The sequence below is a fragment of the Manduca sexta genome, chromosome 4 (genome assembly GCF_014839805.1).
Source record: "Manduca sexta isolate Smith_Timp_Sample1 chromosome 4, JHU_Msex_v1.0, whole genome shotgun sequence".
NCBI classification, from domain to species: domain Eukaryota; kingdom Metazoa; phylum Arthropoda; class Insecta; order Lepidoptera; family Sphingidae; genus Manduca; species Manduca sexta.
Genome location: NC_051118.1, coordinates 6,666,833 through 6,686,272, shown reverse-complemented (window position 1 = coordinate 6,686,272; position 19,440 = coordinate 6,666,833). Strand labels below are relative to the sequence as shown.

Here is a 19,440-nt window from a genome sequence, read left to right as displayed (position 1 = left end):
GCGCCAAAAACACTTTTTCAAATTAAACATTCCATTTTCAAATTTCAAATTCTAACTCCCCTACGTGACCGTGCTTTGTTTTAGAACGCTGTGCTAGTGCCGTGATTCATTTTTGAATTGGGAACGTTATAAAAAACAAATTACAGCCAGTGCCAATTTTCACAGTGGTATACCAATACAAAGCGAAAAAAAAATTAAGTTATTACAACTCAAGAATACCAATAGAGATAATCACGTATCGAATGTGAGGAGCATCAATTTCCTATAACATCAGTAATGACGGGGCAAGTAAACAATAATATTATTTGATGTTGAAACGGGACAGATGTATGCAGCAGAGCAAGAGGGAACCAAATCATCGATCTAAGAAAATAGAATTCTCATACGAAATGTAATGGCGGTACAATAATCGTGTAAAAGTTCACGATAGTTGCCCAACGTGCGGCGGCAACAATACCAACTGACCAGCGTATGTAGACCTCGTACAAATCGATTCCATAATCGGGTTCCGGACAAATTAGAGTTCAATCGACATCGGACAGTTAAAGCGGTCATCTCGCCGATAGATAATGATCTGTCGATGATTTACGCTGTGTTAAACCGACAATGGCACGAGATAACCCCCAGTCGGTGCGCACAATGTGAACAATTAGATAAGACCATCTCGGGCCAGTATGACTAAAATGAACGGAATCAACCTGCCTGACATGGCGGAACAAAACCTGTCCGTCGACGACATATTTAACGAGAATTTTAATGCAAAACGAAAGAAAATACACATCGATTACGATAAAACATCGGAAGACACAAATAAGTTTTCTAATAACAATAACATAGAGAAGGTAGATGCATCGCAGAATAAAAGAAAATCGAAAAGTTTCGACGATTATGATATCGATAAGATAGTGCAGGCGAATATGATTATCGATAAAGAATCGGACAGAAGTATCCGATTAGAGCTGCGACATGGTACTAATGGGCACATAGACATAGATGTAAGAAATGACGACGTGCCTAACGAATATGCCAAAAATGTCGACACGAGTGCGAAAAATGAGGATGACTTTAACATGAATGGGAATGAAGAACAGGAAGATCCAGTAAGTAACAAGATTTATAACAGGTTTCTTTCAGCCACAGACCGGATTTTTATATTTGATAAAGTTCGGTATTTTCAGAAATTAATAAGCTGTTCTTCAAGAATAATGATACGCTAGTGAATTCGGTTTTCTAGGATGGATTTCTTTAAAATTCAGTAACTTTTTGACAGTATGTTTGAAATATATATTATTATATTATTACTAATTACCACTACTTCCATATATATTAATATAGTGGTCTAAACCCTTGTGAAAAATACAACAGCCCGTTACAAAATTCACCACGCTAGACTAGAGTTACAGACGTATTGAATCTAGTAGTAACCCGAAACAAATATTCGCAAAACACACAAACATCTCGCAACCGGTCAATCTCCGTCGTTATACTTATTATTTTGATGTAACAAACACAGACTCCAGACTAAAATGGTATACCGCTAGAAGAAAAAGATTTATTTAACCAAGCTCAGGTCCCTACGTGCGTAGTATTAAGGTAATGGTAAAAAATATCAAAATTACAATATTATAAAGTAATTTTTTCAAAGACTCTTCGATGCACAAATCAAGAATGCATAAAAATATCTACCATTCCCCTTTTCAGATGTATTGCATACGCATTTAGCACACACCACCTATGTTAGGTCCCACACAAATGGGGCGTTTATTACATTTTGCTGAGCATTAGTAGCGAAAGGTCCATAGAACCCGATTCCTACCGGCTTCCCTTTCGTAATTTATTTAAAATCTAATTATCATTACAACGATTCGCAGACCGCATTTACATATATCAATCCCTATATTTTTCGTCAGGTTACCTTTTGGACAACTTCACCCTTCGCCACTGCTGGGCATAATCACAATCTATCACTCAACCTGAAAATGAACTTAAAATCTCTGTAAGGCAGTCGTACCGCACACGTAATACATCGCCGAGATAGTCAATACAAAGTTGTTCCTCGAAGTTTTCCTCGAATATCAAGCGAATTAACTAAAATTAATGTTGTTGCTGAGACAATACTCTGGTGAAGTCGGCATCTCAAAGGTCGCAAGTGGGACGCGGTATGCGTTTAACTGCAATATTTTGGGGTTAAGCTTGCGAAAGGCGAGTTGCGAATGGCGTATTTATTTTTACATAAGTGTCAAATTCTCTTCTAAATATAATGTTAATAAAATAGAGAGATGGCGTGCCTCAATGGCCATCAAATTATGCCAGAATTACAGAATGAATAGATGCCGGCTTTGTTTAGTCTAAAGAAAAGTGGAATATACTTTTACGAACTATACTTCTATCTTTACCAACATTTTTCTTTACTGATGACTTCTAAGTGATTTAGGTTTGAATTTGTTTCGTTACTTTTATAAATGTCTGTACAATAACATCCAGTCAGGTCTGTACTTTGTATTAGGTGTAGCCTATGGTGTGACAACGGCTTCAAACAGCCTGTCGCTATCCACTGCTGAACGTAGGCTTTCCCAAGTGAGCGCCAATCGTTCCGATCTTGAGCCCGCATATATCCAGTACCCGCCGCCTTTTTCGTCAGTCCATCGTACAACAAATCATCTTTTATTTTTTTATGAGATAGGGGGTAAACGAGCATATGCTTCATCTGATGGTAAGTGATCACCATCGACTATGGACATCTGCAATATCACGAGCCATAGACATGCAATGTCCTAGACTACGCTTACCTAATTGCGGTCTCCACTCCAGCTATCTGCTCCATTCAATCCAAAATTGATCTTCTTTTCAGCCAATAAGATGGGAACCTTATCATCATATGCATAAATATAACCATTGTAAGCACACACAAGTTTTAAACAAAAAACACAATAAGCATTCCAGGACGCAATTAAAATTTTTCCCAAGAACATAATCGTTTTTAAAAAAAAAATACTTAAAAATGACCACAAAGTAATCACAAGTAACGGAACCCGGCCACCCAAAACCACTCGACACAAATTTCAGCACCTGTGGCCGATTTCCCTTTCCGTTACCCTCTGACGCATTCGTCACGTTTGATCATGTAAGATACCGGCTTTTATTGAAGCCGCTGTCACATATAACCGTGTAAAGTTTTATTATCGACTTGCGACTGTACACGAGAGAAACCTGGTATATTAGAAATAACTAGGCACGCTGAATCGAATCTAGTCGTATTATTTTACTATACATGACCAGAAAATTAAAAAACTTCGTCAAGTTGTGGTAAAATATGGATCTAATTTATTGTACTGATAACCTTGTTAAAACACGCGTTGCTGCGTATCTATCCGAATCGTTGCACTTACAAGGTAAATACGACTTGTTTCAGCGTAGCTCTAGTCTATACAAGCTAAAAAGCCTTAGTGTGTACTTTTCTAGAATAAAAATTGCTTTTAAGTTACTCCAGGATATTTTCTATCTATATGCCAAATTTTAACACTATCCAACAGTTATTGCATTACTACTTTATACAGTGGCGGATTTGCCCTAAGGCCCAGTAGGCCTGGGCCTAGGACGGCCAGACGATAAGGGCGGCAAATCGGGCCAAAAGGAAAACTCTGATGATTACAAGAAATAACTGAAATGCAAAATATCTTAATGTATTAAAGGCTCGCGTAACTTATGATTATAATCTTCCTAAATCACGGGGCGGCACATAGCATCGGGCCTAAAGCGGCTAGAACTGCAAATCTGCCACTGACTTTATATTTCAGGAATGCATTAGGTGAGATTTCACCCGAAAAGATTGACGGGTGAAGCCGCTACCAACACCTAGTTAAATTATATTAGAAAGCAATCGCATGTTGATAACACTTTTTCTACAGTATCCGAATAAAATACGTTTCTCATAATACAATAACCATAAACACATAATAAAAATATATTTAGCGCCTGGTGTCGAACGAAGAATTAACGTTATGTTGAGAAATTACGCATAATACTTGACAGCATGAGAAAAGAGCTTTTCAATGTTCAAGTAACTTAAAAATAGACATAATATTGAAACTCGACGTAAACTAGAGTTTTGTATCTAAACAAACCTTTTATTGTTAACTAGCATTGATTTTTGAATCTTTTTTTTTTTTTGAGTTTTAGTTACAATAATGGACATTATGTAACATTCTAACTTTATATTTACGAAGAGTAGATCCGATTCAGCATAAATTCTACCCAAGAGTATAATTTCCTATTCTAATGAAAATTTGAAATCGGAATCTCTAATGACAGCTAGCTACCGCACTAATCCAATGCATCGCCTAAAATCGAAGCCATAAATATTATTTGTGTCGGCCATTTTTCTCACGCATCAAGTAATATTGTTTATGGTGTCTTTTGGCGGGAGTTTGTCGACCTTTTGCCACGAGTAAATGTGTCAAGCTTGGTTGACGGTATAGTTTTTGTCTTACTACCGAACCAGTTTACATTGATCCGTCGGGTACAACATTTAATTAAATAACATTATAATTAATATGGACTTTTGAGTTTTGAGTGTTATTAAGACGTTCAAAATATTTATTTTAAAACAATTACTATGCGCTTAGTGACTTTATTAAGCTGTAGTTAATATGTCCACGGCATTGGCTTGTTCGACTTGGGTGGTATCAATTAGAAAACCAATATGATGTAACAGTTCGGCAGTGTGATTAGAAATTTCAAGAATAATTAGAACTCTATGGATATTATAGCTATTAAAAAAACAGCTAGTTCTCCGAAAAACGACGGCAAAAAAGCAAATGTTACATTCTGTATATTAAGAATAATACATCAAAATTCTTTGATAAATTGTAGAATACGAACAATAGAACAATGATATCTAAATACATTTTGCTTGACTATGGTCGCTTCACAAAATAGATGGTATTGCGTGATAAAAATAATGAACATTATTTACATGTTAAAAATAGTTCTTGATCTTACCTGTCAAAAATCGAATTATTATTTGTTGTTTTTATACTATGACGTGTGTCCAAAATGAAGTATAAAGGGTGTCAAGCTAATTTAATTTAACAGCTATAAGTTCTAAGTTATATTATGTTTTTATAAGTTATATTATAAAAACATGGTAAAACACTAATCTCAAGCGCTAATCTCATGAACTACTAAACTAATTTAGAGTTTTGGTTTCACTAATAAGAAGCTACATTACTCCTGAGTGCTATAGGCTACTTTTCATACCGGGCTATTTATCCCAGAAAATCTTTTCACATAGGCGGAGCCGCAGACAAAAGCTAGTGTACAATATAAATGAGTCTTCTATCCAGGGTTCAGCTTATACTGGTCGTCGTAGGTAGTCGCCCACGCACGCACGAGTCGTACGTTTCGCAATATAAGTAATTGTCGCTACCGAGACAAGACTGCAAATATGATTCTACATAGATCGCAGTTAAATAATAATATGCAAAACATATTTGCAAAAGTCGGATTTTGATATATAAGCCGATATATAAAACTATTTTTAACTTAATTAAAATCCGTGGCAGCTCTACATTTTGATCGTTGTCATAAAATTTTGGAATTTTAGGCAAAATTTAATGTCACAAGATTAGAAACGGCACAATTTTGTACTTATAAATACAAATTAGCTAACGTCTATTCACATGGAGGCTACTTTGTCCTAGAAAACGTCATAGAGACTCTTTTATGTGGACGAATTCAAGGCTGTCGCCAAGGGGGAGCGGGAAGGGGCATCTGTCTCCCCCTAGAAATTCTAAAAAAGTTGCCAAAGGTAAAGCAACTAAAGTCCTAAGTCTTGGACTAGCTTGATCGATCATTCCCGTACGCTCAATTACGCTCTGCTCTATGTTATTGTGAAAGCGGGAGAGGAGGGAGTAAGGAAGGAACGTGTGCTCTCAACTTTACCTACAATTCATACTTTTCTCATTTTCATATCAACTTCCCTGGACCATCGGCTGTCGACGCTCTTGAACGAATCCACGAGCAAACCCATGTTCTGTACATATATTTCATAAGCACATTATTAAGTTTTGTTTATTCCATGATATCATAAAAAATATTACAAAGGATCCGGTTCTTAAAGCAACATGTAAAATTCGCATCAGCATATTACCTTTTTAGTCGGAACAAGTCGCCATTTTGTCTGTACGTAGTGTTTACATGATATTGACACCACGGATCATTTTAATGGATAAGTGTTTTATTAACAAAATATACTTTCATGTCAGTCATTTATGCAATTAATATTTGGATAAAATTTATTATCGCCTCTTAAAAGGCAATGATAAATATTACACTAAGCGACAAAGATACATAAAATGTCTTATGTCCGTATTTGGAGTTAATAGGCTTTTCTACGTCATTTGATCTAGATTTTTTACATCTACTTCAAATTTTATGGTAGTATTATTTTTATAAAGAAATTTAAATAGGTTTATAGTTATTAAATTATTTTTGTTAATAAAATCAAAACTTTCAATAGTTCAATAACTGTCGCTTAGATATAATTGCCTTTCAAGTATCATTATAATATTTGTAATTTAACCTCAACATATCAGACTTTTAAGTTATATTAGCCATCCATACATATTACATATTATAAAACAAAGTTCCCTTTTCTGTCTCGCTGTATGTTATCAATTCTCTCAAAATCTTCAGAACGGATTTTCATGAAATTTGGTATAGAGATAGTTTAAGTCCCAGGGAAGGTTATAAGCCACTTTCTATCCAGGAAAACTCATTCACCCGAGCAAAGCCGGGAGCAAAACTAGTTGATGAAACATTTAGTCTAAACTATAGCCATATAGATTAACATATTTAAGAAATACGATTTCCCTTATTGGATTCCAAGTGATTCATTAAGGGTAACACAATCTAAATACTGTCCTGCGGGCTGTAGTGCGTGTCCGTGTGTCATGCGGCACGAGTATAGCTTTTAATTGGACCTCGCCGAATTACAGTTTCGTAATTCCTGTATTTAACGCAACGGTTATACTTTGAACTTGGAACACTTTTGAAAGACTGATGAAATCGGTGATTGAAGTTCGCATAAGTTATTTTGCTTAACGCAACAAGGTTGAGAATTGATTCTTATTTTTATTTGCAACACCATTTTAACGGTTGATAACGTTCTTATTTTGAAAACTAATGTAGTTAAAATAAAAAAAATAGAGTGTAAAATTCCAGAATTTTTTGCTGTTATACATTGTTCATAATAATATTTCAATTTGTTGCAACAGATACACTAAATTTAAAATGTTTTATTAATGCAAAATGTTCCAAGTCCTCACGTTTCGTGATAAATACAAATTTCGTCAGTGTCGTTACGCGTACATACATACATAACTTATTCTCGTTTATACTTATAGAAAGTTGCTTCCAGATCAACCGCCGTGTCAACATTGCCCAACACTCGCCATCTTACGTCTGCCGTCCGAACGATTAAACTTTTTTTATTACGTACTCTTTTGTACGTGTAAAGGCAAAAACTCATTCAGCCGACGGTAAAGATAAGTTGGTGCAATAACGTTTGATTTAGTTTAATTTGAATATTTTGCGGTCACCTCGTTGGGGGCAAGTGTGTTGTGAACCGTAAAATCCTGATTTTGATACGGCTCTGATAAAAGTTGGGTAAATTAAGATATTGCATTTTAGATGTTTTATGAGAGGGATTATCGCGTTAATATTACTCAAATACTAGTTAATTATCATTCCACACTTCAGACAAATTAATTTGTCATCGTAAATATTAGGAAACTTTTTGAATCTCCCATTCTTTAAAGATTTATTATCACCTTGTTATTGCTTTATAAAACTACAGGATCCAACGACATACTAACGGCCTGAAAATAAAATAAACCTATGTAAAAAAACAATTTACCTACTACTTTTCCAATTTTCCCTTAGATCCGTAACCCTAGATTTCAAACATGGAACAAGCCATGCGACCCGGCTGGCCCATCAGCAGTACAAACAGCTGACCACAATGGGCCGCGGAATCAATCACGCTCTTCTGAGAACATAACGGAACGTCCCGCGCCCCGGCCGTACGGTCGCGCGCCTTAGCTTTCTTCATCGCGTTCCTTTTTCGGAATTCGTAATTATGCTTTTGGCGGGTTTTGTTCGTTTTCTGTTTTAGTTTGGTTATTACTAGAATTTGTAATTAAATATAGATAAATAAAGGTAGTCAATATCTGAATGAGCAAGTACCTTTGTAATATACTATAAAAATATCCTTTTTCTGAGTAATTATATAATTATTGATGAATGACTGATTCATTGAAACTCTGTTCAAACATAACACTTAATATTAATATATCATATTTTTTTTAAATTGCTTATATAGTATTACTTACAGAATAAAAATACTATAATTGTCTCATGTTGATAATACTGAAATCAAAGGAATCTCATAGAGTCAGTCTCTACCAACAATTTATTTGTTTAACTGATTACAAAATTAAAGAAAATATGACTTCAAACTTAAAAAATAACACTGTTGTTTTTATTAAATTTTGAATCCACTACGTAACCTTTCAGACACAATATGAATGCAACACATTCATAACATAATTCTCTTCACAAAGCATTCAAGTTCACAACATTTTAATTATAATATTTTTTCAATCACAATGGCACTCTGTACAGCATTCGAAAATCGAATGAACAGATTCGAATTAAGAACGTCATTAACCGAATAGAATTCATATTTCCGGCCGAGAGGCTAGCAACACCGGCACCCCGCCATCTTGCCCGAGGCTATACTGCCAATCGGCGCGTTCGCATTCAAAAAAAAACTTTTTACACAATGCATTTCATTTTTTGTCTAATCCTACGGGCCGTTTTATTTCGTCTGTAATTGGACACAGCTTGTAATTTTCGAGTGTACTTACTAGAAGGGAAAAAATTAACTACGTTAACTCAAATTGACTAATTTTACGGTGTCTTTCATTAGGACCAAATAAAATGTTCAATTAAGTATCAAACTAGGATACTGTTGTCATTTGAATATAAATTTAATCAAGCTCCAAAATGTTTACACCAAAAGAGTTCAATGACAGAGATCCTTTCAAGTAGCAGTTAAATACGAAGAGCAGCCTTTTCGAATCCATACTTATATGAAATAAAATGATTTATTTGAACCCGTAAAATGTTATACATTATTTAGATTCCGTCAATATTAACTCTACCACCAGTTCGGAAAGCAGTTCTCACCAGAGAAGAACGGGCAAGAAACTCTGGTGTTACTCTTTTCAAAAGCATTTTAAGGTATAGACTACAGTACGTGATAAAGAGAAGGAAAAAAATCAATTGTTTTTTTTATTGTTGTTTTTTTTTCCTTATTATGCTCGCAAAATAAGGAATAAATTAATTTTATATTTTCACTAGTGCACAACTTTCTCAGGAAAATATAAATGCGAAAGTAACTGTCTGTCTGTCTGTTGCGCTTTCGTGGCTAAACAATTGAACCAATTCGGTACGGTGTAGTTTAAACCATAAGTTACAAGATATAAGCTACCTTTTATCGCAAAGGTCCACAGTCTCCCGAGAAAATATACGCACGCGGGCAAAGTCGCGAGCAAAACCTAGCAGGACCTATATTTCTTATTTTGTATCACCGGAGGGTGTTTTGGAAGCACCCTACAGGCAACTAAATACCGGATATTGATGATTTTAGAACGAATTTGCAGTTAGAGCAAGGATTTGAAGGACGGGTAGAGTGGGTGGGTATTATTAAGATCTCGTCATGACAGAGGTACTAAAAATTGATAAAATTCTAGTGACCGGCCCCGGCTCCGCTTGGGTAGCACTAGTAATCTATCGCCAGATTGCTTCTAGTAGTCCGAAAACTTCCCAACTTCACTATATCACTCGCAGGACTAATCTGAAGATTACCTAATATGTTCATTAAAATCGCTCTTAAAATAATTCCAGCGGTTGTAGAGTCCATAGGAATCATTCAAACTCACATTTATTTGAATGTGCTTGCGATTCGCAGGGTTTTTCAATATCAGCCCGGATTCTCGAATTTGCGCGATATGGTGATAGGCTCGCCCCCTATCACATGATGGGACGGAATATGCATGGTGATGAGTGGATGCATTAATCGCACTCTGTCTAACCCCTTCGGGAATAAAAGGCTGATCAGAGTTTGTGTGTGTTTAATGCCATATTTATATACACCACACTATGAAGACAAAGGTACAAAATACCCAAAAAAAAAAACAAATTTCTTTTATTTATGAATGTATCAAAAAGAGACATGAGAAAAATAGCGAACCGTTACAAAATGATGATGATGAAATGATCAACACGTTCCCTAAAAAAATAAAATAACAGCGTATTCCGATTGTATAACCGTATAATCAAATATCGATAACTCTATATTCGCGAAATTATTCCATTTTCAAAATTCATAGATCATTTGGAGAACAATAAGTGAAGCGAAGTGTGTCGGGTACATAGTGATGTGGCGACACAGTCGAGCGCTCACCAATCGCGCGATCGCCATGCCTGCCTACTAATTAACGTCGCCTGAGGGTGGGGCATAACTGTACTCGCTCTACTCGAACTGAAAACGATTCGAGTTTCATTCGAGTTGTTTAATGAGTTTTCAGAAGAGAACATATCGCGCGTCGACGAGGTGTGATTTTAAAATTGAAAATGTTTTTGTCAACAGTACGTCAAAAATTAAGACGCGATAATGAAATCACGTATGCAGACAACTCTGCAATTCCAATTAAGTTATAAAATCAAAAAATACAACATGTAATTCTTTTCCTATTCATACTAAAGCAACAAAATATCGCACTTTTACATTAGGACTACTAACTTCGTAAATACTCAGCGATCAAGTAGTCTGCGACTACGCCCACAATAAGCCTTGAACATACAATAATATTTCGGTTCATAGTATAGCGTTTCTTAACACCCACATAATGTTTGAGACATCTCAATGACACGCCATCTCAAGTAGATTGTAGCAAAATAAATTTCCCACGGATGTAAAAAGAATAAAAAGCGTAATTCTCGTCATCTTGACCCGTGTGTGTCAATTACAAATACGATTGACTTTAAGTGACGCCAACGCGGTTTTAAGATTTTAAACTTCGAGTTGTGTTCGTAAAATTTAAGTGTTTTTGAACTTATCTGATGTATATTATACTATTTATAATGACCATATATCTCCATGTACTTCGTTTCCGTTATATTTAAATAGTAATTGGATCTTTTGCATTAATATTGTTCAACATAGATCGATACAAAAAATATTTAAAATATGCGATACAATAATTAAGCTTTCATTCTGATTTCGCCCAAAACATTTTATTTTTTTGTTTTTAGATAACATTAAAATAATCGCAAAACACAGAATAAAGTATCTTCAATAAAACCCGTAGTAGCGGTATTAGAGTAAAAAGGGCGCGCATTCACTAAGGTGGACATACTCCGGGGCACAGGGCGGCGCGCCCGCCCTCCGGCAGTAAGCCGCGAGCGACCGGCCCGATCGTACACACATCACTATTTTTGCGCGCTTTTATAACTGGCCGATTTTGCGCGGTTTGAAATAAGAAGTTACATTTTTGGAAAAGGAATTTCATCTGCGTTATACTATTTGAAAAAGGAATTTAAATTATTCGTTTATATTCAACGGGTTAAAAGTTCGTATCAATCAGATTGTATTTTAAAAAGAATCGTGTTTGGTAACTATTTTGCAATAATTATTTGTACAAATTAGTTGAATTGTGAATTAACATAATATTAACTCACGAATACTCCGGTTGTACTTCCCGGTAACGTGCCATTGCGGATATGCTTAGGTAGCTTTTTATACTTCTGGCTTGAATAGCAGAAGAACTTGCTTCTTACATAAAAGTACATTGTTAAGTCAATTATTTCTTTTAATAATATGTTATGTTTCTAAATAAACTATTCATAAACATTAATGTGAAGTCAAAAAAATACGACGTAATATTATACATAAAAAAGAGCGATTAGATCAGAATAATAGACTAGAAGATGATAATTACTTTGTCTGTATTCTAAATAAATGTGTCTTTGCTTGTATCGCGTATTTTTTAAGTTACTATGAGGCAGTCATCATTATGGTAAAATAGAGGTTAAATTAAACATATATAAGTAGAAATTTTCGCGATTCTTGCCTTCTATTTTAACGAAAAATAATAATATCCAAAATAAAACAAAAAAATATATTACATTCTATTTGCGTTCTATTATTCGATTTATCGATACAATAAATTAATAACAATTAATTAGATCGATAGTAAAACGGAATGCCCCACTGAACATTCCGTTAACGAACGGCCATAGAGTATAGATGCAAGATATAATACACTAACCATTATAATTGACCGAAGTAAATCGATTTAATCGGTTTTATTTGCAAATAAATTTGTGATTTAGTGATGGTATGCTTTCGATAAAAAAATGATCGATGCTAAAATGTTTGATTAGTATCTTTTATCAGATATGATAATGTATCTTATTTGCATCAGATTATTAAATAATTACGCACTAGTAAAAAGCATATTGGATAGTCATCAACAAAATAAAACAAAGCAAACAAACACGTAAAGCCAATGTGTATATAATATGTATTGAATATTTGAAGAAAGATATCTTAATATCCCCATCATCATCAAGTTTGTCCAAATTTCTATAACATTTAAGCTCTCCTTGGCTCATAGTATCGTTATCAAAATATCCAAATAGATTTTACGGTATTTCTTTACAAAAGTATAATTCACTCGAGTACATAATTCAGGGTCAGCTTAATCAAAATACACCAGCGCGCCCATCCATAATCTGTCATACATCGACACGTGTCCAACACTCGGGTAATAAATAAAAACTCCGGTAGTCTGGCCACTGGCTCAACGCAATTTAAAAAGCAATCACTAACCGATTGTGGCCACAATCGGCCGCCATTTAAGGGACCGGTAATTATCGATACATCGACTCGAATTTACATATCAGTTGAAATTTCGCTTTCACCTCACTACTGACCGTTGTGATTCGTTTATGTTATAAAATTAAAAAGCTAGTTTGTTTATGGTAGTTAGAGATTTTTAACATGGTTCTTAATTTGAATCGGCGCTTTTTATAGATTAATATCCAATTAATGTGTATTATGTTGGGAGAATACTAAAGTGATTTTATATGATTAAAAGAGTGAGTGATTTTGTGAAGTGTGTAAAAATAAGTCGTGGCGCTGGCGTACGTGGATTTATCCAGTGTGATCGAGTTGCAGGTAAGAAAAAAAAAACTATAAATTACGAAAGAAAACATCGAGAAAAAATCTTTATAAAAAGTAAAAAAGAAAAAAAGGTTCTCTCCGGCGGGGAATCGAACCCCGGTCTCCCGCGTGACAGGCGGGGATACTGACCACTATACTACCGAAGACTTGTTGATCTTGGCGAAATTATCCGAATGTTTACGCTTTATATAATTTAATTTGTTTTAATATATTCATGATTATTCTTATAAGATAAAACTATATTGATAAATTGTACATAAATTTACGACCCCTATATCTTCAATAATGAATTATTTATAACAAACATGTAAAGATAAAACAAAAAAAATATGCATGTATACGCATTTATATGTTATATCGAAACAGTGCACGCCATAATATAAAAAAAATACATGTTTTCTTATTTAAATTTATATATACAAGGGTTTAGAATCGGAAAGGAATAATAACAACTTATATATGAATGTCAATGAGCATATTATTTGCAATAAATGGAACTTAATATTTAAATAAAAGGAACAAATTTGTTTTAAAAACTGCTGAATACTTGAGCCGAAAATCTCATCGTGTCACTGGATTTGAACTCGCAACGGAACGCAATTACTCCGGCACATATCAGATAGCATGTCGTACAAAAACTCATTACAAAAGCATTCTTAATAGACATCGGTTAATTACAAATGTAATAAAGAGAAAGTCACACGTAGCCACAAAAACATCTAAATGGAGATTGTTTCTTTGAAGTTATTTATTAGGACGAATTTTATTGATTAAAGAACACTTTGATTTTGACCAATTAGCGAGACTCAGGTGTGGAATTAGAGAGAGTAATGGGAGTGAATGCCCACTCTTAAGTCAAATAAACGAAGTAAATTAGATTCTAAAAATCTACTTCATTTCTTTCTATTATCTATTTATTTATTAAATTAAGACGCAAAACAGATTACAATCAAAAACTATAAAAAATTACAAAATATATAAACATAAAACTAAATTGTATACCAAAACTTTGCGCCTTTATACTAGTTAATTACTTATAGTGCGGACTAAACTATTGAGTAGTTTATATTAAAAAAATAAAAAAAGAAAATAGCATAAGTGTAAGTTAATAATAAATAAATATTATTATCATAAATGCTAAAGTTAAGGAGAAATAAGGCAGCTGATAAATCCTCTGATACTATGGATGTTTATTGACATTACAAATCACTATCAGGAGAACCTCTCACTCAAGTAATATCACCACTTTACCTTGAATAAATAAGCACCCACAAATAACCTTGATTCGACCCTGTACAAGTTATATAAAACGTTTAATAACTTTCATCGTATTGCCATAAAAATAGCAGAGTCGGTATCTGTGTTAGCCAATAACATAATTTCAGCAACGAATGGTATCAGAATAAAAACTTTTTAGAGATTGAATTCGATTTTCAAAAAAATAAAAATATATCCAATTACCGATAGTATGAGTCATTGTTTTTTTTTTAAAACATATGTATCTATTTTGTAGATTTTGTCAAGAAAGAAAATTCGGAAACACTACGTTTCTGATCAGATGCTGTAAGCATAATTATAGCCTCGTACGACTTAAATTACTATAAGAAACGTAAATGCCGCGGTATCAGCTGTATCAATAACATGAGACTCAAATATTAGTCCAAGGGTAGCATTGCGTTGAAAGGCTTCCGACAAATTTTAATAAAGGACCCCTCTATGGGAAGCTTTAGCATTGATGACCATAGATATCTGTTCATCTAATATACTTTATACTAATACATATTATACATAATATATACAATATAACATACTGGCTATTGCATGTCGCTTCGGCTGCGTGAAAACATTGTTCTGGGATAAATATTTTCCCGAGATGAATAGTCTATAGCACTAGTAATGTAGCTTCCTATTAGTGAAAAAATATTCAAAATTCGTTTAGTGATTTCTGAGATTAGCGCGTTCAAAGAAACAAACTCTGCAGCTTTATATATTAATATAGTTGGATGAAACTTTCAAGACAAAAGTCTTTATAACAACAAAATAAAAAAAAGATTTAAAAATCTAGATTTATAGCAGTAAATTCAAAAGGACATTTTCCTTATAACATCCACTCAAAATAAATACTAGAGTATTAAAGCCAGTAACCGCAATAAAACATTTCTCACGGTACAGTTGACCTAACACTGATAAAGTTTATTAACTAAATTAATTAGAGACTTGTTTTTTTGCAAGTCCAGTACCAATCAATCTTGTTCAAACGACGCCGGTCAAATATTTAATGAGTATAATAAAAGCTACATTAAAACTTCTTTCGTCAGCTGTTTCGTAGTTTGTTTTCGTGGTTGTTCTATTTTCTAAGTATATTAACCGATTTCAAAAAAGGAGGCTCTCAAGTGGACATGTATTTTTTTATGATACCTCAGAACAAAGATTTTTTTATTACTTTGAATGACAAGACGAGCTTGCCGTTCGCCTGATGGAAAACGGTACAATCGGCCATAAACAGTAGAAACATCATCCAACACCTTGAATTACAAAGTATTGTTTGGTATTCCACTGCGCTCGCCATCCTGAGACATGAGATGTTAAGTCTTATTATGTCCAGTAGTTATACTGGCTACAATATCCTTCAAGCCGGAACACAACAGTGACTACACTCTATTGCTTAGCGGCAGGAATAGACATTGCAGCGGTACCTACCAAGGCAGACTGTCACATAAGAGAGACCTACCACCAATAAATACCGTATAACATTTTCCAAACTATGTTTCAACTACTTAATTTTCAACATGTATAATTTGTTGATCCTTGGCTATAATCGAATTAATATTGTACAAAACTAGTGTTCATAGACATTATGCAACCTATGTATTGTATAATAACAATGATTACATATACAATGACTATTGATCATAGATATTATCAATCCATCTTGGCACTGATTGCGTACACACCTACCTAGTACTTATACGTTGAATAAAGATAAATTTAAAGGTTTGTATAATGTTTTTATAAACGTATTTAATATATATTGTATATTTAAAGATGTCCTAGTAAACGTATCTTGTTTATATTGATTTCCGCCGTGTGGCGTTGTTGTTTTACTGTGTCAAAATATATTGTGCAGCTCGTTAAGCGTACCATATGTGAATGAAAGAAATCTTACGCAATTTTATTTAAATATAGTCATAACCCAACACTATATGTTATACGTTTGTTGAATGGATGACAATGCCAAGTCCTTTGCTTGCGCGGACATAATAAAATAGATAAAAAATCCAGCTCTGTGTGCAAGTCATTTTGGTGAGTTCAGTTTTCCAACAATGTAGCGTTTTAAGTAAAATTAAAATCCACGCAGCTATTTTGCATTTACTTTTATCAAACAAGCAAATGTTTTCGTACTTAAATCAGTACTTAGGTATTGACATGTTTCACATCTGGTTTAATTCTTACTAATTAAGAAGTCACTGGGTATATTTTGAAACCAATTATAGAAACCATTTTAGCAAAATCTCACCATAGTAACGTAAACGTAAAAAAAATTCAAACTCTACACACACTTGCTCCGTTATTCCTCGGAGGAGGAGGCGCAACTAACGCATTCACATAGCGCCTCATATTTATTCCGTCATTAGGGAGCAAGCCTATCGCCATATCGGCACAAATTAAAATTAAATCCGGGCTGATAGTTAATAGAAATACCTAATATCCCGACTCGGAAATTGAACCCGAGACTTCAGCACTACAGTCGTAACACAAATGCGCCACTGAGTCGATCATGTATCAAACTATTACCCAACAAAAAGGCGTCAACCCGTACACCTGGCTCAATAACATTATCTTAACACTAATTAATTAACAATAATATATCAAATGTGTTTCAAAACAGCGTTACACATACTATGCTAATGGGTCGGGTATTCATCATTAACATTCATTGAAATAGAGACGTACACGGCGTGTGGTTAAAACGAATTCCTATATCTCTGTTGATTGATCACATTCTACTTCTGATATAACGGTAATCCACGATTTAAAAATGGAATTTATTTTGTTTTTATTGCGTTTCGATATTCTAGACCGGCCAATGAATGAATGGTTTATTTTGTTTTTATTGCTTTTCGATAATTTATACTGGCCAGTGAGAACAAATAGGGTATTTTATATTTTTTTAAAATGTGCATTATTTTGATCTTTAGTCAATAGATGTTGGACACGACACTAGAATAAATAAATTAATTTATATATTTGTTGATTTACCAGTCTAGTAATATTTTTTTGGTGTGTTTGGGCATTTTGTAAACAGTATTTTTTTTTAATTTCATTTCATTAAATAAAAGAAAGGTTTGAAAAATGCCTAATGCAGCCATACTAAAATACCTTCTTGCCTTTAAATTCAATCATTCGCCTACAAGAGTCACTAAATCGACTTTGTCCGGTAAAATTATTTCTGACGATAAATAATAAACAATAATTTTAACGATAATAGTTTACGATAATAAAAACGGATTTACGCTACCAAATTTCACATGAACTTTAACCGCAACATTTGTAAAGAAACCAAATCGCGCCGCACCTACTCCAGAGCAAAAAACAAACGGTTAGTGACATTAATCAATATATCAAGTTGGTGCCTTTACTTGGTTACGACACGGCGACCCCACCGACCTCGTGCAAACAATACCACTGCTTTCACCTCTTGAGCATGCGTTTTTTGTTTAAGGGCTTTGATTTGATCAAGTTGTGTTTGGGATGTTTGAGATTATGATGGTTTTGCCAATTTAAAAAAAAAAAGTATTGACTTATTTTGAAAAAAGAATGTTTCGGCCCGCGCTTTGAATTTGGAAATATTAATTTTATAAGCAATTTTAATAGATTCTTGTTAGAGTGAGCAAGGTAATAGTGAATCGATCTGATATATATATATCATACGTTTTATAATATTGATGATGTATTTACCATATGGTAAAAAAAAAACAAACAAACATGACCAAAAAATTCGAGAATCGATAATTATCACATTTCCAGCCTACAAAATAACACCAGTTAGCAGTCACTTCTTCACGATTAGTGATTACAAAATAGTAATTATATTATTTTAATGGCTTATCTATCATGTAACACTAATTTTAAGAAATATTTCGATTAATAGTCTCTCTATTCCAAAAGTAATTATTGGGTATGGCAACATATGTCAACTGGACAAGTTTTCACCACATCCGGCGCATAAATTATAAAAAATTAAAACTAGATCGAGAGTAATCGATTGGGCCGTTGCCGTAACTCGATGCTTTGGTAATTGAACCCATTTCATTATGTATATTATTTGGGTAATCGTTTTGAAATAAGGCAACATTGATCGCACCTTTTTTCGGTAGCAATAATTTGAAAATAGAATGTTGTTAACACCAGCTCCATTTTTTGAGTAGCAGTAATTTGAAATTGGAATAAGCGAACGCATAGTCTGCTATTAGGAAGGTTAATATGTTAATTATAAAGCCGATTAGAACTTCTGTACTAAAATATTAGTTTGAGTACAAGTTTAAAACATTTGTGATAGCATATACCTGTATGAAATATGAGCAATATTGTACAATAGAGCACATCCTTTCATTCCACGTCAAAACGGGCAAGTCAGCCAAAACTGACACGTAAACAAAAATCACTTAAATCTGTAATCACCACGGCAAATCACGTTATTTCATAAAAATTAATTCACCATTCCGACTTGATTCAACAAGCAATGCGAGCACTTGATTTATAATGTTAATGATAAACTTGACATATAAAACATTACACTCGGTAATATTTCATATAATTTAAAGTTCGCGTGTGCTATGTAATCTGAAGTGTTATGATTATTTATGGGTTGTACACATTGCTCAGTTAATGATTTCTGAGTGGCTGTTATATAGTACCGGTGTGGCGACCGGTACATGCAGTTGTTGTGGAAATGTTTGGGGGACTTTGTTCAAAAGTGGACCTCTTGTGGCTGAGGATGATAGCGACCATAGGATACATCAGTTATTAGACTCGCAATAGTTAGTTTTAACGTTCCGTACTTCAAAAGGAACCCGTCAAGATCACTTTGTTGTCCGTCTGTCTGTGTGTCTGTTTGTTTGTTC

At 34.0% G+C, this 19,440-nt stretch overlaps 1 protein-coding gene and 1 non-coding gene across 3 annotated transcripts in view; one reads left to right on the top strand and one right to left on the bottom strand.

The window, feature by feature from the left end:
- The window catches only part of LOC115451128 (transcription factor AP-2-epsilon), a 69,613-nt gene that overhangs the window by 24,063 nt on the left and 26,110 nt on the right, over nucleotides 1-19,440 (top strand). The gene's annotated exons all lie outside the window — the stretch shown is intronic.
- On the bottom strand, nucleotides 13,390-13,461 carry Trnad-guc. The gene has a single exon. It is a non-coding gene; the product is annotated as a tRNA-Asp (tRNA).